Source organism: Marmota monax, unplaced genomic scaffold, assembly GCF_021218885.2.
Source record: "Marmota monax isolate L192 unplaced genomic scaffold, Marmota_monax_Labrador192_F-V1.1 WCK01_AAM20220418_F8-fsc00139, whole genome shotgun sequence".
In the NCBI taxonomy this organism is placed as follows: Eukaryota; Metazoa; Chordata; class Mammalia; order Rodentia; family Sciuridae; genus Marmota; species Marmota monax.
In genome coordinates this window covers 503727-531308 of record NW_026695226.1, presented here as the reverse complement: position 1 = coordinate 531308, position 27582 = coordinate 503727, and the positions used below count along the sequence as shown (strand labels likewise).

The following is a 27582-nucleotide window of genomic DNA, read 5'->3' as shown; positions in this document are numbered from 1 at the left end:
ACTCTGAGGATGATTGTGGAGAAAAGTTCAAGTTCAAAAAGACTTTCACATTTTTCACAGACCCTCTATGAAGGAACAAAGTCTTTTCCATTCTCTGACAAATCAGATCTGAATTCCTCCCACCAGTCAAGCCTTTCCAAAACTGCACCTTCCTTTAGTAAGCATTTTTCTGTCCTTTCCAAATTCCAATCATCTGTGTCAGGTTGGTCTTCCCATTGGTTTTGTCTATGAAGCATTTCTATTTATTATTATTATTATTTACTAAATTCTACAATGTCACCTACTCTTCCTCTATTTAGAATGCTCTCAGTTTTCAAAGCTCCCATGTGAGGAGATGATTAATTTTATTTAGGCATACAGTTTAAAAATCATCCTCCTCAGTTCCCTGTTTCCTCTTCTCTCTTCTCCTAGTCTCCTTTTCTTTCCCGATGTATGCAGTTCCTTAAAAATAGCTTGATTTATTTTTTCTTGTACATGAAGGCCCAAATCTTTTTGAAGAAATGGGCATCTTTCCCCCATTTTTGTCCCCAAAGGATAAAGATCTGAGATCACAGAAGAAGACATAGAGGCAGGAGAGCCAGAATAGCACAGTAACTAAAATGATGGGTCTTGGCATCAGATAATCCTGGTCTGGAATCTTTGTCTTAGTTGTCTGATTTGTAAAATGGGTTCTTATAGAATAGAGCTGGTGGGTACACAATGAGACAATGTAAGATCTAATTCAGTATTTGCCACACAGCAGCAGCTCTATAAATGTGAACTGTGGTTCTTACTACTGTAGAAGAGCCTAAAGCAAGGGAGGCACTTCAACTTCATAAAACAGGTGAGTTATCAACAGTATAGAAATATACTGACAGTGGTACTAGTTTCCTATTTCCACTTCAACAAATTATCCCAAATTTAGTGGCTTAAAAGAGTAAGTTTATTCTTACAATTCTGGAGAACAGAAGTGAATTCAGGGTTAAAATGAAAGTGTCAGCAGAGCTACGTTGATTTCTGAAGGCTCTATTTCAACTGCTAGAGGCGTTTGGCGTTTCTCAGTTTATGATCACATCACTCCCATCTTGGTTACCGTTTTTGTATTGTGTTCTCTTCCCTCTGACCTTCTTTTCCCTCTCAAAGAGGAACACTTAACATTGCATTGAGCCCACCTGGATAAACAGGCAAATCTCTTATCCATTTCTTAGTCATATTTACAAGTCCCCTTTGCCATATGATATTCACAGATGGCAGGGATTAAGAAGTGAACATCTTTTACATGGTGGGATAGGAGAAATTCATTGTTTTGCCTTCCACAGACAAAGTGAGCTCTTTGGTTCAGAGGAATTCAACATGTTTGGAAAGCAGTAGAAGGCTGGGGGGTGAGTTGCTCTTTAGAAGAGCCACTGATGTTTACAGAAGGGATTGGTTATTCAGCTTTGAGTGACAGCAAAGTGAAATCCTATTCCAATAGGCTTGTTGTATATTAAGTGAAAGCTAAGACATTATGTTCTTTTCTAGAAAAATATATTTTTATATGAAATGTTTTATCCATTAGGGTTGCTATCACTCTTAGGAGTTTCATTGTTGCGTTCCTACAACTTAAGAAGCCACCATGGTTCTCTAAATGGCACCTGCATTAGATTCAGATTGTATGTTCTGGGGGATGAGAACCATCTTTTGGAACAACTGGTTAAGTTCTGGTAATTTATCTAAATAATCTCCTTTAATCTTCTCTATTGTTGTTGGAGGTAGGCATTATTATTCTAATTTTTCTGTAGAGGAAACTAGAATTTAGAGGCCTTAAGTTACTTTCTTAAAGTATCACAGCAAGTAAATAACATGAAGCCATGTGGTATCGAATGACAAACTCAACTTTGGCTCCTTGGATGAACAGTCAATATAGTACATCTGGCATTCACCTGATACAGACTCAGTAATCAACAACAGGACTAGGATCTAGGTCGTTTTTTCCCATCCCCTCTATTAAAACTCTTCTCTAAATCACTGTGCAAGTGTGCTATAAATTCAGAATTTTATATTTAAAAGTTTTATATAATAGTAATACTTCATTCTATTTGAAATCATAAAAATTAGCCATGTAGCTTGTGGGCAGGGTCCCTTTTGTATTCTTTTCAGTTTAACATGGTATTTACTATGCTGGACATAAATATATTGAAAACTGAAGAGAATAGAAAGATTTTAATTCCAGGCTTTATGTAATTTAATTTTCAAAATTGAAACAAAACCCACACATGTGGCTATCAAATCAAATATCTGCTTTATAATGAACACCTTTCTAAAATCTTGCATCTATATATAGGTGGAAGGAAATAGATCATTTTCTATGACGGGTTCTCTATTTTTAATCCACCACAAGTTCATTGTCTTTTCTTATCTACTGTTCAATGAACTTCAGTTGCGGGGGGGAATAAATAAATCAGGAAGGTAATTGAAATACATTTATGGACTCCTTTATCTTAGGTCACTTGTCCAGGAATCAAGCAAATGAATACTTTTAAGGACTTGATAAGCATTGGTACAATCCAGTATCACAAATGCTCTCTGATTGCAGTAATTAACTTTGTGGTCATGAAAGAGAACCCTTGATCTTCCTTCATTACCCAACACAAATTCTGAAAGAATTATATGAAAGTAGCCTGTGAACAAACAGTATGTGTGAGGACGTGAAGGTACAAGTTATTTCCCTTTCAATCTATAGAAAGCCAGTCATTGTGTACCTTATCAAACTACAAACCCTGTCCTGGATTAGTAATTTTCCTCAGGAAAACAGAAGAACCATAAAAAATGACCTTTCATAGCCAAATAAATCACTTCTTAAGTGAAACCAGATGCTTTAAAAATATATACCTTGGATCAGCATTTAATAATTTTTATGATTTCTGTATTTCATGTGCTTTTCTTTTTCTGTTTTAGACAGATGTCAAAAAAGGGCTCAATTTTGTTTCTTGTGATTTTTAAGGATGATGTGTACTTTATTCCTGAGTTGCTTGGTTAGTTGTCATTAGAGATGATTTCCATTCTCATTCTTTTCAACTGAATGCATCAAAACTGACACCTCTACACGCCATATTGGCTTAACAACCTTGATAATCATTCATTTGTCTTTTACAACTATGAATGAAAAACTCTGGAATGCATAGTGTGGAAGTGATCTATGAACTTAATATAGAATTACCTACATGAAACAGTGGAGTTGTAGTGAAATGGCTATTATTCATTTCTAGTGCAATGACTTGAAAGTAGGCAATGCAGTTATTAAATGACATTTTCTTCAAGTTCAAAGCTAACTGTAGTGAAAGGAGGTGGAGGATAAAGCTTTTACGTTTTGTTACTTCCAGGTCCAGAACAGTATTCTGTAAAGAGTAGGTGCTCAATAAATACTTGTTATAATGAATTGCATTTCTGTGACATTTGGCCAATCTCTCTCCCAGGTGTCTTTCATTCTGAGATTATGGAGTCATACCCTAAGAAGTTCCAGGGATAATTCTTGGTTGTAGGTGTGATGGATTTTGGGGAATTACAAATACAGTTGAATTTTAGACTCAAGGAAATTCTTCCCTAACATTATACAATGATTTTTGTTAGTGAACTGTTTTGTAGTTCATTGTGATGAGGCCTTGTTTTCCTAGAATTTAGGGTCCTGACTTTTTGTAAGTTGACTATTTTTCCTGGTGATGATGACTTTGGCTGGGATCTTGCCCCCCCCCTTTTTTCTTTCAATCACCCAGTTACATTGAGTTCTTTTGACTCCTAGCCCAGACGTCTGTATTTCTTCAGTTTTCAGATAGACTGTCTGAGGTTAAAGCTTGCCTACTTGTGCAATTATTTCTTACTGTGTTTGAAGTGGGGGTAGGTGGGGAGCAGCAAAGATCAGTATGAAATGCATGAGCTTCAAACTGATCCATGCCTTAAGGCAGGCTCTGCCATTTACTAGTTATGTACAATTTTCCCCTCCTGAAGCCTTGGTGGTCTTATTTGAAAACGGGTATTATATCATTCACCTTGAAGGATTTTGATGAGAGTTAAATGAGATAACCTGGGAAAAGTACTTGGTACAGAGCCTCACACAGAGCATACTTTCCTGAGAGTGGTGTGCCATCAAATTACCCTTAATCTGTGCCCCTCCCCTGCTAATGTCCACCACCTATCACCAGACAGTTCTTTCTAACAATAAAAGTGCACCTGCCTGGATATGATTATATTACCAGCCTGAGAACTATGTCTATTTTCTACCATTTCATGGTGGATCTGTCCAGTCTCCAGGTGCTGAATCAAGGAGCCACTCCAAAAGGTCTTTGCACGTTCTGAGCCCCATGTCTGACACCTACTTTACTATTGCTTTTGTAAACTCATTTTTCACTTTTTTCTCTCATGAAATAAAAGTATTTTGAAAAATGACATTTTAATTTTGAGACAATGTTAGTGTTTATGTGTACCTTAATCATTAATTTAAAAAATAGCTGTGCTTGTTATAAACCATGCATTGTTAAAGCACCAGATATTCCTTGAAAATAAAATAGGCAAAATTTCCTTAATATTAAAGGAGATCAATAATAAACACTATGTCCTAACATGGTAAATTCTATGAAGTAAAATAAAAAGTGGGATGGTGAGATGTAGCAGGGATGTGTTCATGTGTGCATCCAAGTAGAGGCAAGGATGATGTGTGAGTACAACCCATAGCAGTTGTGTAAAATCCATAAGCAGAGTACAACATAAGAGTGACAGCTCTGAAGGATGCTGTTGGAAGAACAGCAAGAGTTACTGGTATTATCATAATGATTGAGGAGAAGGAGACACAAAGAGAAAGTTAAGGATGAGATTGGGCAGACTCTGTAGTCCATGATAGGAAATTTGTATTCTAAGAAAAAGCTTGAAAACAGGAGAACAGAGCCTTATTTATGCTTGTTGAGGAAAATTCATTTAATATGTCCTTCCAAGGATTATTTTCTAGGGAATGTGCCATAGTTTTACACTCAGTTTGTTTTATTTTGTGTGATGAGACTTGAACCCAAGGCTTTGTACATGCAAAGTATGTGCTATACCACTGAGCTACATTCCAGCTCCATCCCAGCCCTTTGCTTTATTTTAAGTAAGGCCCAGTGTGTGAAATTGCATGTTAACTTACACATTTTTGTTCTTTAGAAATGCAAAAATTTCTAAGCTGGGTGTGGTGGTGCACAACTGTAATCCCAGTGGCTCCTGAGGCTCCAGCAGGAGGATTGTGAGTTCAAAGACAGCCTCAGCAACTTTGAGAGCCCCTAAGAAACTCGGTGAGGCCCTGTCTCTAATAAAATATAAAAAAAGGTCTAGGGATATGGCTTAGTGGTTACACATGCCTGGATTCAACCCCTGGTACCCCCCAAATAAATAAAGAAATGCAAAAACTTCTGATTGGCAAAAAGTATAGAAAAGAGAACCCCAAAGATTACAGTTTTCATGCCTGTAAGGTATTGACCAGTTTTGTCTCTTAGGGAAGACATACTAAAAGATTTTGCTAAGTGCCCCATTTATCTAACTGTCCTTTGAACTAGCTTTACAATCTTTACGCTTCTATTGATGGGTTGAACATCTTTAATGTACTCTGTATTCATTGAGTGTCATGGTTTTAGCTTTGGAGGAATTTACTTTCTAACATGCTAAGAAAGCTCATTTTGGCTACTGAGTGAAGAATGGATTGTATGATCATTTGTTGGAGAAGATGTTAGGAGCGGAAGCTGGAAGACAGATGGGAAGAAGGATGCAGTGGTTAAGGTAATGGGAATGTCAAGATGACCTGGCCAGTTGTAGTGGTGGATGGGGAGACCTGATTGGATTTTACATTTGATTCGGAAGTAAGAGTAAGAATTGCTGATAAATGACTGGAGTGCGAGATACAGAAAGAAAGTAGGATTTTTGCTTGGGCATTGGCAAATCATGTTGGAGAAACAGCAGGATTAAAGAGGTTTTTTTTTTTTTTTTTGATAGGTTAACTTTAGACATAATCTATGCCTGTTTGGCAAATTTCCTTACAGTAAAGATATCCATGTTTTTAAAATAATCAGGAAAATCTTAGGTTTTAGTGAACATTTATAATTATGTATATGCTCTTTATTTGTATCCTATAGATGTACATACATGAGCACACTAGTGATCTGAGATTTCATTGTACATACACACAATATTGGCATAATTTTCCTTGAACTAATAAAAATAATCCCATTCTCCCAAATGCATAAAGTTCAGGTCTAAGAATTAAGTTAAATTATTTCACCAACTCCAAAGACTTTTTTTTTTTTTAACTATAAAAGTCTTTACAGGGCTGGGGTTATGGCTTAGCCGTAGAGCGCTCACCTGACATGGGCAAGGCCCTGGGTTCTGTCCTCAGCACCACATAATAATAGTTATTAAAAAAAAGTCTTTACAATGATACAAATTCTTACTTAACTGATGAATAATTGCTTTAAAAAGAAAACACCAAATTCATTAGTCTCACTGAAACATTTCTTTTTTAGATAGAAATTACTGTCCTATTGTATGTCACCATATATATGTATTTAATGAGACAATTTTTTAAAAACAGCACTCAAGATATGTAAATTATTATTATGTAAAACTATTAGGAAAATTTTTGGTGACAATAGTTCTTGAGCCTCTAACTGAAAATACCTTGACTACTGGATTTAAACAGCAACCCGCTATCCAAAGTTTACACTCCTCCCTAGCAGTACTGATTCCTTTGTTTCTTGTTAATTTTATTTTCATTTTCTGTTTGTTTATGTATTGTTTATTATTTATCTTCCTCCCTAGAATAAACGCCCTGAGGGTAGGATCTTTGTCTCATATTTACTGTATGTGAAATGTCTAGTGTAGTGCTCAGCACATACTAAGTGCTCAGAAAATTGAATAAATGAACGAGAGACTTACAGTAATTGGAGAATGCTTTCCAGTCTAAAAATGGCACAGAAAGATAATTCAACTTAGCTGCATGTGACTTATAATTACTATTTATACAGCAGATTCATCCTATCTTTTGGTTAGGCTAATGTTAAAATTATATTTAGCATCCTAAATGTATAATGGTCAGAATCTTAGGTATCCTCAAAGTATGCTTGGTGATTTGGGGAGATGTTTATCAGACATGTAATATAATCATGGGTGAGTAACATAAGAGATGTTTTCCCATATCTTCAATTGTAAGTTGTGATTAGTATCACCTGCTTTGTAGAATTGCGGGGACTAAATGAACCATTATACAACAAACCATAGATCAATGTTCTTCTGGTAGATATCATTCAATAAAAGCTTTAACCTATCTTATTCATATAAATCAATTATCATAGTAAGGGATTCAAATAATAGCTACTTGAATTCTTGAAAATTAAACACTTGGAAATTTGTCAATGGGTATAAAAACAAAAGCTGAAACTATGAAGTGAATCACTATTTAAAATATACACATGACTTTAGTTGACCCAGAAAAATGATGGAAGTTTTTATATATAAGATCAAATTGCATATTAATGATTTTTTTTGAATTACTATTTTACTCCCCTACTTCCAGCTGATCAATTCTTGAAAATAAAAGATTTTAGGAAGAATTTGCCTATTATTTTTGACTATTTCTTTCCTAAAATTTATTTGAGAACTCTCATATAGAAGAAAAAAAGTGTAAAATGTTTAAAATTTTAGGGACAAGAAACAGTTTTAAGTACCCAACAATATGGGAATACCATAGAAGAGAATCATATCTGGCAAAAACTTATTCTTTTGGGAATTCTCATCTTCATAACAAAAAACCTTAGAATTCAAGGGAAACAATTTCCCCCTTGAGGAATGAAGAAAACTGTACTCAAATATATAATAATATGCAGATTGAGTAGATTTATTTCACAATGTAGTTCCTTTCCTGTTGTTTCCCTTATCTCCAACCTTCTCGATCCCATAAATGATGGCAGTTTACCCAGATACTCTAGTTGAAATTTAGGGGATCATTCTTGCTCTTTCCTTCCTTGCTATACACAGTCAGTAAGGTGGACTTAATTATCTACATTTTGAATCTAACTACTTGATCTTTCATGGCAATGGTGCATTCCAGACTGGGAAAGCATCATCTCTTACCTTAAGGCCACTGGTCTTCCCACTTCATCTCTTATAAATTCATTCTTCATTCAACCTTTAATATAAATAAGATCATATCCATTCTCTGTTGGAAATACTTCATTTGCCACTCATTGTTCTTACAATCAAATTGAAACAACTCAGCCTGGCATTAATGATGAACTTCACCTTTTTCCAAGTTCATCTTGCCCCACTTCTTTCCAGGTCCTTGAGCTTTCATTTCTTTCCTGACTTGAGGCCTGATTTCTTGGAAACTTTATACTCTTTTGTTGTTGTTGTTGTTGTTGTTATAATCAGTTATACATGACAGCAGAATGCTCTTCAATTCATTGTACACAAATGGAGCACAAATTTTCACTTCTCTAGTTATATACAGAGTAGGGTTACACTATTAGAGGAATCATACATGTACCTGGGGTAATGCTGTCCATCTCTACCATTTTTCCTACCCCTATTCCCTTCCCTCCCCTCCCCTTTGCCCAAAGTTCCTCCACTTATCCCATGCCCCCACCTCCCATTATGGATTAGCATCTGCTTATCAGAGAAAACATTCGGCCTTCGGTTTTTTTGGATTGACTTATTTCCAGTAGCATGATAGTATCTAACTCCATCCATTTACCTGCAAATGTCATAATTTTATTCTGTTTTAATGCTGAATAATATTCAATTGTATATATATATACACATATATATATACGTATATATATGCGTATATATACGTGTATATATGCGTATATATACGTGTATATATGCGTATATATACGTGTATATATGCGTATATATACGTGTATATATGCGTATATATACGTGTATATATGCGTATATATACGTGTATATATGCGTATATATGTATGTATGCGTATATATGTATGTGTGTGTATATATGTATGTGTGTGTATATATGTATGTGTGTGTATATATGTATGTGTGTGTGTGTATGTGTGTGTATATATATGTGTATGTGTGTGTATATGTATGTATGTGTGTGTGTATATGTATCAGTTTCTTTATCCACTCATCTGTTGAAGGTCATCTAGGTTGGTTCCACAGTTTGGCTACTTTGAATTGTGTTGCTATAAATACTGATGTGGTTGTGTCACTATAGTATGCTGTTTTTAAGTCCTTTGGGTATAGTCTGAGGAGAGGCATAGCTGGGTCAAATAGTGGTTCCATTCCAAGTTTTCTAAGGAATCTTCATACTCCTCTCCAGAGTGGTTGCACCAGTTTGCAGTCCTACCAGTAATGTATGAGTGTGCCTTTTTCCCCACATGCTCACCAACACTTATTGTTGTTTATATTCATAATAACTGCCATTCTCACTGGCGTGAGATGAAATCTTAGAGTAGTTTTGATTTGCATTTCTCTAATTACTAGAAATGGTGAACATTTTTTCATATGTTTGTTGGTTGATATCTTCTGAGAAGTGTCTGTTCAGGAACTTTCTACTCATTTCACTTAAAGCCCTTCTTGGAAGGGATGATACTTATGACCATCTACCTAAAACAGGTCACTTGCCTGTCAAACTTGGAAACTCATTCATTCCACTTCCATATTTTACTTTCATTTTATTTATTTTAATGGCAAAGTCTCTCTGGTTCACCATTTTATCCCCAGTGTTTAGAACAGGGAAGATATTTACTGAATAATTGTAAATGCATCATCTGTCCCTCAACAAAGTATAATCTATGATGGTATTTTAAAAAAATATAAGCAAAGACAGAAAAGTTCATACTAATAACTAATTGACTAATGAGGATCTTTCTTAGGAAAAGCTCAATAAGATTCAGATTCAAAATTTCCTTATTTCTTTGTAATGCCTAGTCCCTCAAGAGACCTTCATGTAGATGAAGTCTCACTGCTCTGATTCCTCACCAGAATCGGTTTTTCTTTATTTTTTTTTTTAATTTCAAAAGTTATAACCTCCAGATGTTCACCACCTCTTCATGGCTTGTATTTTTATTTTCTTCACATTCTATTCGTATAATTCTATATGTCAGAAAATTTTTCTCTAAGCATAAAATATCAATATTCTTTTGCTATTTCAGAAATATTATGGTACCAAACTATCAAAGGTAAAGTTACATGGCAAACAACTATCTTCTTGAGGGGGGAAAAAAGGAAATAACTTACTCTTTGTTTCATTATAAATTTATCCTTAGGCTCTTACTATTTCTGATTATTTTTTCTTTGTTTCATTATAAATTTATCCTCAGGCTCTTACTATTTCTGATTATTTTTTTTCTACTCCTTTTTTTTGGGGGGGGTACCAGGGTTTGAACTCTGGGGCACTCTACCCCTGAACCACCTCCCCAGCTCTATTTCATATCTTATTGAGAGAGAGGGTCTCACCACGTTGCTTAGCTCCTCACCATTGCTGAAGCTGGCTTTGAACTTGAGACCCTCCTGCCTCAGCCTACAGAGCCGCTGGGATTACAGGCATGCACAACCGCGCCCAGCCTTTTCTGCTACATTATATTAAATGTTGCCTGTCATGTGGTTAAATAAATTATCTGAGGTGGGTGTAATTTTGGATTAAATAAGTTATTCACTTATTGTCCCCTACCCTCTTTTTAACTTCAGAATGTTAATAATTCTTGGTAACTTTCTCTGTGGTGCAGCTAAAACCTACCGTCAGGATGAGGATAATAGAGATGACTCAATTACTTAGGACTTCATGGTTTGGGGTATATTTGTAAATAAAATTAGTTGATCAAGACTAGATCTTGGGATACTAGAGCCTTGAGAAGACTGACTGAAAACTGTTATTTCTTAACCCTTTGGGAACATTTAAAACATAGAGTGCTCATTTCAAATCTAAAAAAAAGTTGTAACATATACGTGTGTAGGTATATATACACACGCATATAAAGTAAAGAGTATGCTGTAGTTATTGTAATATTCTATAAACCAAAATAGGTCAAATTCATTAACTATGTCATTCTAAACTTCTATATCCATAATTGAATTTTTTGTTGGCTTTTTCCTATTAGTTACTGAAAGAAAGATTAAAAATACCTCATGATTATGGATTGTAAATTATATCTTTAGTTCTACAAACTTTTGCTGTTTATAATTGAAATTTATTGTTAGATATTTATGAATTTATAATTTTATAGTTTTCTATGGACTTGTTTTGTTTTTAAAATATATTTTTATATCTTGTAGTTTTACTTGAGATCTCCTACGTCTTATGTTAATAGAGCTATAAAATGTCTTTTAGTTAATATTTACATGTAAGATCTATTTTCCTCCTTTCCTTTCAAACTATATTTCCATTTACTTAAAATATTTCTTAATATAGCTGTGTTTTGTATTTTTTATTTTTATCCAGTCTGACAAAGTATACTTAAATATAATTTTGTAGTTTGCATGGAATTTTTTTTCCAAACTTTGTGAGGTATAATTGACAAATACTGTAAAATTTCAATATGTAAAACATGTTTAGATGCATGCATGTATTGTGAAATGAAAATTCTCTATTTTAGTTGAATACATTTACCTTAAATATTGATTTATCTCATGCAAATATATCATCTTGCTATTAATAGTGTTGATCTCATTGCTTACCCTTTATTTCTTTTTTGCGGGCTTCCTTTTTATGAAGTCACATTATTATATTTTGTTATATTTAAAATTCCTTTACAATTTTAATTTTACATTCTTCTATTACTGTTGGTGATTATGATTTACTATGTCCTGAACATGCAAAACACTTATAACCATTTAATTACATTACTCCCCTTCAACCTTTTGTGTTTATCTCCCATAATATTTCACTTAAATTTATCCTAAATGCCAGACATTACATATTTATTTTAATAGTGAATCTGCATTTGAGTTTACCCAAAAATTTATCCTTTCTTTCACTGTTTACTGAAGTTAGTGTTCCTTTATGATTATTTTCCTTAAGTACTTTTAGTGTCTTTACTAGTGTAGGCTTACCTGCAAAAAAATTCTCATCTTTTGAATTTCTGGTATCTACTTTGCCTTCATTTTCCTGAAATATATTTTTCCTGGCTACATAATTCTAGGTTAATAGTATTTATCTTACATGTGCAGTTCATTGCCTTGCTTCAACATTTTTCTATTGTAGTCAACTGGCTTGGCTTTTCTTTTTACTGAAGATAATGTGTACCCTTGCCTCATTCCAGGTAATTTGCTTCCCTCACAGTGCTGGGGCTTAAACCCAGGGCTTTGCACATGCCAGGCAAACACTCTTCCACTGAGCTAGCCTCCAGTACTCTTTAAATGCTCTTTTTGCTTTGGTTTCTAATAGTGTTAGTATGATGTCATTAAATATGATTTTATTCATATTTATCATGCTTAATGTATGTAGGTTTTGAATCTTAAATATGTAAAACTAAGCATTTTTCATCAATTTTAGAAAAATTCCTGGTGCCCATACATGCAGTACTGGTGATAGAACCCCAGTGGTGCTCTACCACTGAGTTACATCCCCAGCCCTTTTTATTTTTTATTTGAAGACAGGGTTTTGTCAGATGGCTGAGTCTGCCCTTCAATTGCAGTTGTCCTACCTCAGCCTTCTGAGTAGCTAGCTGGGTTATAGGTGTGCGTCTGGCAGAGGCCAATATTTTTCTAAAAATGATTGTACTGTTCTTTCTCCCTTCTTTCTAGCATTCTGGTTATACACATTTAGACCTTTTCTCTGGATCCGATATTTCACTGATAATTTTTGCTATACTTTCTACCTTTCTCTTTTTATATAGGCCTCAATCTGGGCATTTTTTATTAATGTTTTCAGTTCATTCAACTTTCTACTCCAATGTTTCCCATATAGTATTGAATTTTTCTACTGAATACAATTTTGATTTTTTTTTCTGTTGCAGAATTTCAATTTGGTACTTTTATGGATTTCTGTTTTCTACAAAATTTCCATCCTTTCCTCTATGTATATAAATATATTAATCATGGCTCTTTTTAAATTCTTGTGTAATCATTTTAGTATATGAAACCCTTTGTTGCCTGTTTGGACTTTCAGTGTTCTGTTTTGTAGTGAGTTTGTTCTGTTTTTAGCAAGCCTTGTATGTTTGGAAGGAAGGCGAACAGTACAGACATCACGTTCAGTATTGGATTTTCTTTCACTAGTCTGACAGTGGCAGTGAGTTATCTTGATCTCTTAGATGAATGCTGTTTGTCGTTCTTAAGGCTGAACTATCTTACTTGTCCTTATCCTTGAGTGAGGCTTCACAGCCTCTTGACTCAAAGCTGTTGTTACTTACTTAGCACTGCCATTTGGAGGGACTCAGACACTTTTTATTTTTATTTTTTTAACCCTAGTACTACACAGCTCTGGAAAGTCTTTTTAGCCGCCATTGCTTTGTGTTGGGTTTTCTTCAGTTCTGCCCTCTGTACCACTCAAGAAAAAATTGAATTCATATTTTGAGACTCCTCGCCCTGGGCTTCCTTCTTCCTTGGATTTTTGCCCTTAAACTTCCACTTTTTCTGGCACCTCTGAACTCTTCAAGGAAATAAGAGCCCTTCTTGATGCTTCAGTTTTGCTCCCCAAGCCAAAGCAAACTGGAGAGTTCTACAGAGAAAACACAAAGTACTTCTCTTCCTTAGGGGACTGCAGCCTTTCACTTTGCTCGACTTTAGTAGTTCTCCAGAGATTGCAAAATTGTTTTTTTTTTTAAATATTTCACTCAAGATTTTTAATTAGTTATCTTCACACTATAAACAATCTCTCATGCCTATTATTGAAACTGATGGTTTTTATTTTTAAGCTACATGTATTCAACATTCATTTTTGCCAGGCATGGTGCTTAGGGATTTAATCGTCTTATTTTATTTAATCCCTACGGTAGTGTTTGAGGTAGTTATTTTCACTTTTTAGATAAGGAAACTGAGACTTAGAAAGGATAATAAGCAACTAGTGTGAGCAGGATTAGTTCATCTAGATCTGTCTGATGCTGAGGCGGCAAGATGTGTTTTAAAAGCTGGTGTCTTTTATCTTGAGCAAAGAAGAGAGAGGCTTGTTTCAGTCACCCATGAAGAGCACCAGGGATTGCTTGACTATTTCTTCAACTGATGCCTTATCTCCCCAGACTTGTTTTACTTCTTGTTAGACTCTGATCTGTATAAGCTCTACTGGTGATATGAAAGAGCAGTAAGAAAAACAACAAAAAACTTGTTTATTATTTTTCTTAGAGCCTTATTTAAAGAACACTTTTGAGGAAACAATGTAGGTCATACCAACTGTCTTTGTTACTTTAATTGCTACTTAAAGAGATTTTCAGATAATTTGTCTTAAACCATATTCTATTTTGGTTTATGTAATTCATTAACTGAGGGTAGCAGACATGCTGTAAGTAAAAGTAAATGGAGATATTTTTAAAAAAGAGAAATTGAACTTAACAGCATCTTTGAATAAAGAGAGAAAAGTAAGTACCAAAGACTGAATAAATGCGTGGGAAATAATAAGAGATGACATCCATAGGATGCTTACATGTTGCCTGGTACTGTAACAAATTCATATAATTAGTCCTCATACCATGTTTCTGATGAGGTTGCATTGTTATCACTGTTTTGTAGATGAGGAAACTGAGGCATGGAGAGGTCTAATAAATTTCCTAAAGCTAAAAAGTGGCAGAGGTAGGAATCTAAAACTTGGCTCTCTGGTTGTATGTCCCATAGAAAGAATTAATACTTAGTGAAATCTTGATTAACCTGATATGGGATGCTATTATTTATCCTCAAAATCAAGCACACTTAGCATATGCTCTATTTTAATGCTAGTTAACAATTTTGCCTAAAAAAAGTCCTGTTTTATGATATATCCCTGAGATACTACTAAGAGAAAGAGGGATAAGTGAAGGCAAATTTTCTAAGAATCTGAAGTAAAATTTTGAGGAGGGCTAAGGGAAATTATGGATATAAAAGAATATTACCTATATAAGAATGTAAGTTTAAAGAATCCTTTTTGTTTTTTAATTGTTTTTAGATATACATGACAGTAGGGTGTATTTTGACATATTATACATACATGGAGTGCAACCCATTCCAATTTGGATCCCATTTTTGTGATTGTACATGATGTGAAGTTTCACTGGTCATGTATTCACACATGAGCATAGGAAAGTTATGTCCAATTCATTCTGCTGTCTTTCCCATCCCCTGTCCCTTCCTTCATTCCCCTTTGTCTAATCTAATGAACTTCTATATTTCCCCTCCCTACCCTCCCTTGTTATGGGTTAGCATCCACATATCAGGATATCTGGCCTTTGGTTTTCTGTACTCACTATTTCACTTAGCATGATCTTCTCCAGTTCCATCCATTTACCAGCAAATGCTATACTGTCATTCTTCTTTATAGCTGCATAATATTCCATTGTGTATATATACCACATTTTATTTATCCATTCATCCACTGAAGGACACCTCAGTTGGTTTCATAGCTTGTAAATTGAACTGCTATAAACATTGATGTGGCTGCATCATCGTAGTATGCTGATTTTAAGCCTTTGGGTATATATCAAGGAGTGGGATAACTGGGTCAAATGGTGGTTCCAGTCCAAGTTTTCTGAAGAATTGTCATGGTGCTTTACAGAGTAATTGCACCAATTTACAGTCCCATCAGAAATGTATGAGTGTACCCTTTGCCCTACAACCTCACCAATATTTATTGTTAGCTGTATTCTTGATAATTGCCATTCTGACTGGAGTAAGATGAAATCTTGATATAGTTTTAATTTGTATTTCTCTAATTGCTAGAGATGTTGAACATTTTTTATATATGTTTTTTTGGCCATTCGTATTTCTTCTATGAAGTGCCTGTTCAGTTCCTTTGCCCATTTATTGACTAGGTTATTTGCTTTGGGGGTTAAGTTTTTTGAGTTCTTTGTATATCCTGGAGACGAATGCTGTATCTGAGGTGCATTTGGTAAAGATTTTTTCACATTCTGTAGGCTCTCATCACATTCTTTGTTGTTTTCTTTGCTGTGAAGTTTTTAGTTTGATGCCATCCCATTTATTGATTTTTAATTTTATTTCTTGTGCTTTAGGAGTCTTATTGAGGAAGTCCATTGCTGAGCTGACATGATGGAGACTTGGGCCTACTTTTTCTTCTAGTAGGTGCAGGGTCTCTGGTTTAATGCCTAGGTCCGTCCTTGATACACTTTGAATTGAGTTTTGTGCACAGTGAAAGATAGGGGTTTAATTTAATTTTGCTGCATATGGATTTCTAGTTTTTCCAGCACCATTTGTTAAAGAGGCTATCTTTTCTCCAATGTTTGTTTTTAGGGTGCTTTTGTCTAGTAAGATATAACTGTATTTTTGTGGTTATGTCTCTGTGTCTTCTATTCTGTTTCATTGGTTTTATTCAAGGGATCTGAAAACTGTTAACAAACCAGAATAAATCCTGTAATCTCAGCAGGTTGGGAGGCTGAGGCAAGAGGATAGTGAGTTCAAAGCCAGCCTCAGTAAAAGTGAGGCACTAAGCAACTTGGTGAGACCCTGTCTCTAAATAAAATATGAAATAGGGTTGAGGAGGTGGCTCAGTGGTTGAGTGCCCTTGAGTTCAATCCCTGATACCATACAAAACAAAACAAAATACCAACAGAACAATTGCTATCTAATCCTTTACAAATTCATGAACTCATTTATTCTGTTGATGTTTATTATATGCTGTGCATTGAAAGAAAGCTGTCATTTAATATGTAATATTTGAGTCAGGTAATAAACTAGGTCATTTTATATACTTTATTATATTCCAATAGCCTTCTATGCAATTTCTTATTCCTGTATTCAGTTGAGTAAACTGTGGTTAGTAGCCATTAATAATTTGTGCATTGTCAGAAAATAATGGCTGTGCAAGTATTTGAGATGGTCTTTCTGCCTGGGACAGAATGACTCCAAGAGCAAGGTTCTAATGCTGTCAGGTGCTTTCACAGGCACAGGGAAGGTACGGGGAAGGAATGTCAGTCCCAGGAGTAAGGCAGTTTGGGACCACAGACAGCTTTACAATCTGGTAGCAGAGATAAGAAAGAGTATAAATTTAATACTATAAAGAATGAAGCATGTATCATAATTGAGATGCAATGTTTAGATCTTCAAAGGAGGGAGAGATTACTTCCAGCTGTGATAATTAAAGCTCTAGAGGAAAGAAAAGACCTGAAGGATACTGTATAAACTGTAAACCATGATCGTGTTATCATACAATAGCCACTGCAGAGCTTCTGTGCTCAAAGTGGGGAAGGATGTTCTCTGCTCTAAGCTACCAAGCGTTCATCTGAGCCTTTTCTAAAGGCACCTGTCACTTTCTATCTCATTATGATTGAATGTGCACATGCTTTCCCAATGACCTCCTTCAAGGTACAAACTCCCTCCTCAGTGATTCCTATAGTGTCTGGCACAGTGCTATGGCATGAAATAGCAGGTGTGTTTCCAGATCCCTTTTCCCTTAATATCAGTGATGTCATGCTCTTCTGGCATCTTTATCTCTCTGGATTTTCATCAGGCTCCTTAGGTGAGAAGGTGGTGCTCTCAGTATTTAGTCAGCTGGCATCTGCTTCTCACATAGCACCAGTTGCAGAACACTCTGCAGCCTCCTACTGTCAGCCATGACCTCCTGCCTACTCAAATGAACATGTAGGTGTGAACTCCAGATCACTTTGTACAACCGCCTGGTATTCAGTTTCAGTTATGTGTCCCATAGCCAATTTGATGTCACCATGTCTCAAACCAATCTCATTCTTCTCCCTCAGATATCCAACTCCTCCATGTGTCCATCTATGTTAATCACAGGGCCACCCAGGAACCGGAATCGCTTGGCTCCTTGTCTTCTCTCCTTGCCTGTCTACATCTACTCACAAAGTTCTGTTACCTTTCAGGAAATGCTTCTCTTACCTCTTTTTGCTCCAATAAATCTGTATGACCACTATCAGATTTGAAACCCCATCATGTCTTATTTGATTATTTCAAAATCGCCATTACTTCAGGCTTATTCTCTTGTGATCCATTTTTTTTAAAACTACTTCCTCAAATGATTTTTTTTAAGTGCAAACCTGAATATGCTATCACTTTAACATTTAGATTTTCAGTGCCTATAGGATGAGAATTGAACTTTTCAGTGTTGCAAATAGGAACAGCATCTTCTCTATCTCTTGCTTTGCCTCTGTTTCAGATCAATGTCTTGTCTGTTCTGAACTGTTCTTCCTTGCTCCTTGGCACATCAGTGGCATATCCTACTTGAGATATTGACTTTCTTTTTGTTTGACTCAGGCTTCAATAGTAAGCTTAAGATTTTTCCTCTTCCAGGATAATATGACATATCTTCTACTTGGGATTAGGTATTCCTTCTATTTTCTGGGAGAGCACTCTAGGGTAATTTCTATCATGGTTCTTATCACACTGGACTCTTTTTTTCCCTTTAAAATCACCCTCTTTTGCACTCACCTTTTTGTATTTTGAAAGAAGAAACCTTGTTTTCTCTATCTAGACCACAATGGCCTGCTTATTATCTGGTACATTGGAGAGCTCAGTAAACTGTTGCTGAATAAGTGTATAAAGAATTATTGACAAGTTAAATAAAATATTTTGAGAACAAAGAATTTATCCTTTTTAATGTGAAACTTAAGTTTACTTCAGATTTGGAGAAAGCAATGTGAATTTCATCTTCATGGTCATACGCTTTTTATTTCCTAATCCTCAGTACTCTTCCACCAGAATTCTCCCAAAATGGCAAATAATAGAAGTGTAGGCCAAAGCATAGTACAAAACAAGAATAATAAGCACAATTTTCCTTAAGTATGCATTAACCTGAATCTAATCTAATAGTTACTGCCTTGTTTGCAATATATTGGGTACACAGACCTGGAACACAACAAATTGTATTTTTTAGTATTTTGATGGCATTCACATAAAATGCAAATGCTCATATATGCACATAATTATGACATGCACTGTATTTTACTTCTGTAATATTTTTGCTTTTTGTGATATCCCCAATACTGCTCTACTGACATTTTTTTTAATTCTACTCATGATCCTTTGTGATAGGCAAAATGTACAGATAATCAATTAGATCACACTATGAAAAACTTACATAAAATATGTATCTCCTAGTGTTATACTCTGTTTTGCAAATGTATTGTATATTTACAAGTGAGAATTGTTTAGCCACTCAATGTGGTTATTAGAAAGTCCTGAGTTCATTTCTGTTTTACAAACACAAGGCTCCCATGTTAGAATTAATAAACTACAGGGATTGTGGGCTCAGCAGTGTGGGATGAAAATTTCAGGCAGCGTCACTGATATATACTGTGATCTCACTTCAGACTCAGGGCTTTCAAAAATACCACAGGAATACTTTTCTCAGGAATACAACCTAAGTTTTTCCATTTACATGGGTTGATATATCTTTGAAATTCAGGGCTAGTTCTACACCTTATTAACATATTTGTCAGTGCTTTTGTGCCACATGAAATCATGGAAATGAAATATAAGAGCATGAAGAGAAGAAAGGATTCAACCCAGGGAAAACGAAAAGGTAGAATGTTATCCCAGTATTCAAATACATACCAGAGACTTGCATAGGCATGTTAGATGTTGGGCCCTTGCTCCATTTTCTTGTGTTTACCAGCTGTTCTTATACCCTCACCCTACCTTTCCCCCTGGCCACCAAAAACTTTGCTAAATTAAATATGGAGCCACTGATAAATAATGTAGACACATTGAAAAAAGAGCAGACTCATTCCTTATTGATGCCAGAACACATTAATATCTAATTCTATTAATGTGCAAAGGTATAGGAAATATCTAGAGAAAAAGGAAATGTAAATGAGACATATATTTTGATCTTAAAAACTGATAGGATATTAAAACTACCATCTGGCTCAATTCTCTTGGCCATTATGAAGATCTCCTGTGATATTTGAAATTGTGGGTGCTCTAACATTTGCTGAATTTTTTTTCTACTCTGGTAGAGTTGTTTTTATTGGTTTTGCTATAATGGTAATTATTTAGAAATACTATGAGGAGAAAATCATCCTGTTTATTTAGTGTGGGTGTGTTGATCTTGAACTCAATGCTAGGATAATTTTGTTTCCTTCCTGTATACTGAACATGGAGTCTCATTGTGGATTGAGTCACAGGGTAAGCAGAGAGGAAAGAGGATTAGATGTTTCTTAATTTAAACTGCCAAAGCCAATGGTCCTTTATATATAGACATACCAAGTTTAAGATTTGGGAAGCATCAAAGAAAAGGACCCATGAAATTGTTCATCCTTGGTGGATAAAGTGTGGCTATGTTATGGTTTGGATGTGAGGTTTCCCCCAAAAGCTCATTATGAGACCATGCAAGAAGGTTCAGAAGAGAAATGATTGGACTGTAAAGTCTTAACCCAATCAGTGATTTAATACCTTGACGGGGATTAACTGAATGGTAACCAAAGTGGTTTGTCAGTGTTTTGTGCCAGATGAAATCATGAAAATGAAATACAAGAGCATGAAGAGAAGATAGGATTCAAACCAGGGAAACTCAAAAGGTTAAATGTTATCCCAGTATTCAAATACATACCAGAGACTTTCACAGGCGTATGTTAGATGTTGGGCCATTGCTCCACTTCCTTCAATTCCCACTGGAGAAAGTGGGAATTGGGTTGTGCCTTTGATGTATATATGTATAGTTGGCTATATATATTTGTAGTTGGCAAGTAGAGTCCTTCTGTGTTTCGTGATCACCATGATGTGAGCTGCTTCCCTCTGTTACCCTCTCCGGCCATGATGTTCAGCCTTGCCTCAAGCCCTGAGGAATGCAGCCGGCCCACTGTGGCTTAAGACCTCTGAAACTGAACTCTCAGATAAACTCTTCCTCCTCTATAATTGTGCTGGTGGGGTCCTTTAGTCACAGCCTCAAAAAAACTGACTACAACAGGCTAATTCCTCAGAGCATGTGGAATGGGAAGGGACTGGGGATCAGAACAGCCCATCTATGTGAATTCAGGACCTTGGGCTTCTCATCTGTGGAGTTTTTGTACTCTTTGTGATCATTCTTCAGCAATCATTTGGCATTTAATTTAGTTTTGTTGAAAGCTTTAATTGATCATAATTATGCTATATCTGGAATATTAATGTTAGGATTTTGCCTAATAAGTCTACTAATGTGGGACGTGTGAAAATGAGAAGCAACCACCCTATGCACAGTAGAGGCAGCTGAAAATAAGTAGTGAGGATAAACCTTGGATAAAGGCAGCATCATTAATAGTCTGTCTACAAATTTATCCTTTAAGATCAAGTCGTAGAGGTTTAGGTTATAATTGAAGTAAGCCATATTGTCTGTTGTTTATAACTTTTCCATAAGCTTTGTCCACTAATATTAATTTATCCTTCTAGAGATAATGTGACTAAAACCTAGAGCAAATACAGATGAGACTTAGAATGATATTCCAATTGTATAGTCCTTTAAAATGTTCTTTCAAAATGACCATGGCTCCCACAGTCTTCATATTTTGTGTTTTCTATATGCTTCATCATCGTGGTTGCTCATTTCAAGAACCACATGTGAAACTGCTCAGAATATTATAACTGTCCTATGGGACCCTCCCAAGACAGTGGGACCACCACTTTCCTTGTTCACACACTGGATTTCTGTTAGTGAAATCTAAGTCTGTATTTTAATTTTTATCCTTAGTTAGAATAGTTTCAAAGAATATTATGATTTTTATGTAAGCAAAGAGAAATAAAAGTTCACTTCAAATATATTGGGTTTTAAATATGTGGCTTTGCGTAAACAAACTAGAGGTAAATTTGTCCATTAGTTTGCTGATATAGCCACCAGAATAGTTTGATTTTGTTTTTAAATAAGTTTTGTCTTCTTTAGCAAAATAAGTCAGTTGAAGAATTAGATCCGAACTTCTCTGGGTGGGTTGTAGAAGTATAAAGAATGAGCTATGGGCAAGAGGACCCAGGGAAAAAATTCAGTTTCCTTTTGAAAAGGATCAGGGGGACGGGTGAGAGAGGAGGAAGACTAAGAATGGGGCAGTGACAACTGTTGCCAATACAGTTACTCCCTTCCATGTTCCCCTAGTCTGATGTAAGCAGTAGATTATTCTTCCTTTAAAAAATACTGGTGGTTTGTCTGCATTTTTATTTTCCTATGTGAGATAGGATAAGGCTAAGTGGAGAATACCCCTTCATCCTCAGCTCTTCTGGATAGTGATCACCGAAAACAAATATTGGCATGTTAAACTTGTAGATAATTCAAATTCATGGTCTGTTTTTGAGAAATGCTTCCAAGGCAGTTCCTTTACTCATCAGACAATTTTTAAAAGATGCAGTTTTTAATAAAAATACTTGTCTCTATATGTTGTCACGTAATAATATTCAAACCTTTGAGAATCCAAATTCATTTATTTAAATATATTTACTTCCACAAGTTGATAACCTCTGTAGATATGCCTGTCACATATGTATTTATTAGCCTGATCATTGATAAAATGGTCAGACAAGAGATTAGTTCCATGGAAAATCATTACAGAGAGTGAGATGAATCAAGGGTTACATGACACATTAATCAATATGATGTGGACCATTTACCTAACCATTAATATGTACTTCTAGCCTATTATTCTCTAGTCTACATATCCATCTTGCTCAGAGCGATAAGAGACTTTTTCAAAAACCTTGTGAAAGCAAGAAAACTATTATTAAGACGGAATTTCAGAATTAGAAAGGAGCTTTAGGAATCATGTACTATATCCTTCTCACCTTGAAGAGAATATTGATCTACTAACTACTAACATTATCACAAAAGCAAAATTGCCTCACACTGAAAATATACTGACTGGAGAGCTCCATGTCACCTTCTAAGGGGACAAAAATCTCCCGAGAGATTTTTCCATTCTAGAAACAGAGTTAAAACCAGCACATAACAGTTTTATTGTTCATTTGTGTATCCTTGGAATAGTTGATAAATATTTGTCCAAGTCCACAATTTTATCACCTCTCCTGATTGGCTGATTTCTCAGACATCTAGATTATCATGGTAAAACCTAGAGATTCCTGCCTGACGCTGGAATATAACTTCTTGGTTTGAAGACATGAAATCACTTCACATGATTCCTTAACACATTCTTAACTGGGAAATCATCACTGTCTTGTGCTGTCTTTCCAACATGATGATTTGTTTTGACAGAAAAAGAAGTGATGTTAACAAGACCTCTGCTTGGAGAAATGGGTTTATAGCCTATACTTTTCTTGTTTTAAACATAACTTTAGGAAATTCTTTTCATCTTCCTTAGCATTATTCATAAGCCTGAGTTATTACTATTGAATTCCTGACACCATTCTTAAAAGTTGTATCATTCTTTCATATTCCATTCATAGTCCTGCTTCCTCTTGCTACCTTTTCTACCTGAATGTAGAATGTATTTTTAGAATGTATTTTTTCCTGTTTATAAAAGGAATATTTACTGAAGAAAACTTAAACCAGAGAACAATATAAAGAGTAAAATAAAAATCAACTGTAATTCTACCACTAAGTAATGATTACTCATATTTTAATATAACTTATTTTTATGCATATGTATCTTAACAAGCTAAGACCATATTCATATCTATACTGGATTTTTACCTTGAATATTTTTTCTCTATAGCCTGTAATATTTTAATACAATATATTTTAATGTTTTCAAAACTTTTTATTATATGCATTAGAATTTACTCACTAATATCCTTTCTAGGAAATTTAGGCTCTTTGAATTGTTTTGTTCTTACAGATAAAATGTACTGAATTTTCTTCTGCTTTAAAAACTTCACTTTATCACAGTCCCCTACCTAGGTACAATAATTTGCTTAAACTTTTGTTTTTCTTATGTGATCAGTTAAAATTATATACTGTAGTCATAATTTAGTTTGAGTTTCCTGTCCTTTGTGAAATTTTTTTTTTCAATCTAAACAATGTCTTCTTGCTATTTCCTGAAATTTTAGAAATACCTTTCTCTAGATTAGAATATATATCTGGCTAGATGATTCATTTGCTTTTTCCTGGGCTACCCATCAATTTCCCAGTAAGTTCTTCCTTTTCATCTGGACTGAATATTATAGAATAATAAAGTTTGATAATTGATATTAGCAATTGTCTATTATGATACCTTGGTTTTCAGGTAAATGTTTTCCTGTGGGCTTCTACAACAGTAGATTAATAATCACATGTCTTTCATAAGTTTAGTGACAAAATGTGTTTGACCTAAGTGGAAGGTTAATCGGGCAAAAGAGAAATCTGGAACTAGAAAGCATGTTTGGTCAGTGTCTCCCGAGGCTAGTAAGGACAGAAGTACCATTCTGACTAGTTACCACATTTCAGCAGGACATTGGCTACCAACTCAATACCTGGGTTCTGGGACTCTTCCCCTTAAAATAAAAATACAATTCTAAAAGAGTTCTCAAGGTGTCAAGTCGACAAGGAATTAAGCTAGGAATCTTGTTCAAATTAGAGCCTTTAGTAGAAAATGGATATTCAGTGGAGTTCAGGTCATATAAATGAGGAAATGCAGAATGGAATGGTAAAGACTTGGGGACAGTGACGGGAAGGTGCTTGAGGTTCCAGCTAGTTAATCAACACTGGGCTCTGGGGTACTGGTGGGCTAGAATTTAATACATATGATCTGCACCAGTCAAGATTGGTTCAAGGCTATATAAAACTGAGAATGTAGCTTGAGGTCCTGGTGAATACTGTTGTGAAGGATTAAACTGAAGAAAATGCTGGAATGTCAAATATCAAAGCACAACTATACTCGATCATCTCATTTTGGCCAATAGAAGTTTCCACAGATGAAAAGATAGTTACATGCTATCTTTTTGTCATTACTTCCCTACCTCTCTGAGGTTTTATCAGAAAATCTTTATCTGTATACTTCATCTAAATATATAGCCTACATTATTGCCCAGTTCCCAGTAGCATTTCCATCTCTTTTCTTTCATGCTTATAGAAGTAAATTTTGCTGTTCTTCTACTAAATAGGTTTGATACAGTTATGTCTATGAATTTTAGTAACTCCTTACATCTTAGAAGAGATGATCTCTGATAATTTAAAACTTTTACAAGTTATGTTTTAATTTGTATATTTTAGTTATTTTTTTATTAGAATATGCCTATGAAGTTATGTCTTTTTTAAAATTTTGTTAGATTTATTCTTTGTGTCTTGGATGTATTTTTATCTTTTCTCATTTTTTTGTTTTTTTGGGTTTTTTTTTGTTTTGTTTTGTTTTGATAGAGAATCACTTGGTGTTTCTGTTCCCCTCGTTTTAGTTTTCCAATGTTAATGGAACTATTGTTTTCATGGTATTTATACTTTTATTGGGATATTTTTCTTCTCTTTCTCAGATTTAAATCTAGAATCTTTTTGATCAGCTCAGCAACTCTTCTAACAGACACTTTCTGGGTCCTTCTGAGATATATTTTATCCCTTGCCAGAAGATACATCAGATACTTCTGTAATCTATACAGAATTTCTTGGCTTGGAATCATATAAACATTGATGAAATTCATGTAGCTTCTGTTGAGAGCTTTAGCTTGGGGGAATTAAAGCCTAAGGCTTAAATCCCCCCCCCCCACCTTAACTGGAGGATACACTTCAGAACATAGTCATACCCTTCTTGGGATATCCCAGAAATTATGTATTACTTTTGCTGCTGTTTCTTAACACTTCCTTTCATATCTTTCCCCATATTGAAAGAATTAACAAAATATAGGTAGCTTTAAAAAATTAAGGAGAACTCAATACTCATTTTATTAAAGAAAATCTATATTCATTATTTTGGGCATTTTCATTCTTGAGGCCTTTTTTGTTTTTTTTAGAAGTGAGACATTTGGATCTATGAAAAATTTTGAAATAAACAGTACTTCCTTTAGCAAGAAAAGTCTGTTTTCTCATTTTTCTTTGGATTTAAATCTCTACAGATGAAATAGAGAACCACACTTGACTAGAAATCAATCTAGTCATTATTCTATTTAGAGTGTAATTCTTTAGGATAATAGTTTGAGAAGATGGACTACAGGAGTTCCTCTTAAATCCTTATCCCATCTGCAAGCCTACCGAGGACATGTTAAGCCTGGGTCTGGCTGCAGCTCTGGGAGCCCTACTCTGTTTGTGTTGTTTTACTAGGACCATTGGTAGGTTATTAGCTTTCACTTCATTTGGATTTGGTTTACTGGTGTTCAATCTGGGTTACATGAGTTTTAACTTCTGGTTATCTCCTGAGGCTTCCAATTTAGGCAGACACAGAACACTCCAGAAGCAGGGATTTGATGTGTTCTGTAAGGACTTATAACTGAGCATAGCTCAACCTTTGAGCCTGCTATGGGATGGGGGTGAGGGTAGGTCCATTAGTCATACTTGAATGAGATTCTATATTTTCAGAAATGACTACATAATATCTATTTAGCAACTGTCAAATCAACTTGATTCTAGTCTTAATTCCCCAAGAAGCCCCAAGGATAAAGTTTGTAATCAGAATGTAGATATACATTAAGATATTGGGCATGGTCTACTAAGGAGCTACTATTATTCCAATTTACATAGGGATATAAAATAAGTAATGTGTTTCCCTCACTGAACCTACAGTCTATTTATATAAAGATAACATGCACAAATAATACAGAATAGTTTCTGTAATGATAAAAGATTTTAGAGGGCAAGGAAGAGATACATCCTGAGTTTAATGGAAAAAAAAATATTTCTTTGAAAGCTACCTAAGAGATTGTGATGTGTACATTGGGACTTACAAATGAATATCATTTAGTCAGCTATAGAGGATAGAAAGATCTTTAATCTGAGAAAATATTGCAGTCAAAAAATATTGCAGTATGTAGCAACAAGCAATTTATTGTTCTTAGAAAATAATAAGTGATGGGACTTGAAGTTTTATACCTACTTAGGAATTGGATCATTGAGTTTTGTAAGATTTTTAAGGAAATTTTCACTCCTTATGTGGGTGATGGGAAATATCTTTTAGGTTTTCAGTAAGTAAGATGACCACTGACAAATTTATGGCTTTGGTAGACTTTTCTGAAAGTGGAAAGGATATTTGCTGTGGTATTTTTAAAATGTGTTTGCAATTTCTTTGATACTCCTTCTCTCAGAAGGTAGAGACCAATTCCCTCCCCTTGAATGTGGGCTAAACTTCATGATGCACTTGTAACAAAGAGAACATAATGGAAGCAGTTGTGTGTGACTTCAGAAGTGGGTTATAACAATCATTGAGGCTTCCTCTTTGTTCTCACTCTCTCAGATCACTGGCTGTGGAGAAGACAGCTGCCACATTGCAAAGATACTCAGGAAACTTTTAGAGAGCCATGTGGCAAGGAATTGAGGCGTTATGTACACAGCCCAATGGGGGGAGGAAATATTGTGGAAGTGGATTCTTTAATATGGTCACATTTTCTGATGACTGACCCAGAACTGCCAGTTAAGCTGCCCCTGGATTCCTGATCCTCGGATGCTATGTGAGATAATAAATTTTG

At 35.0% G+C, this 27582-nt stretch overlaps 1 protein-coding gene across 4 annotated transcripts in view; it reads right to left on the bottom strand.

Annotated features, from left to right (window-relative positions):
• Nucleotides 1–27582, bottom strand: part of Grm3 (glutamate metabotropic receptor 3) — a 212673-nt gene that overhangs the window by 155227 nt on the left and 29864 nt on the right. For 2 of the 4 annotated variants that reach the window (XM_058576087.1, XM_058576088.1), the window contains exon 2: nucleotides 8104–8158. The exons of the other annotated variants lie outside the window; for them this stretch is intronic. The gene's annotated coding sequence lies outside the window, so the exon portion shown is untranslated. The remainder of the gene's footprint in view (nucleotides 1–8103; nucleotides 8159–27582) is intronic. 4 annotated transcript variants of the gene reach the window in all.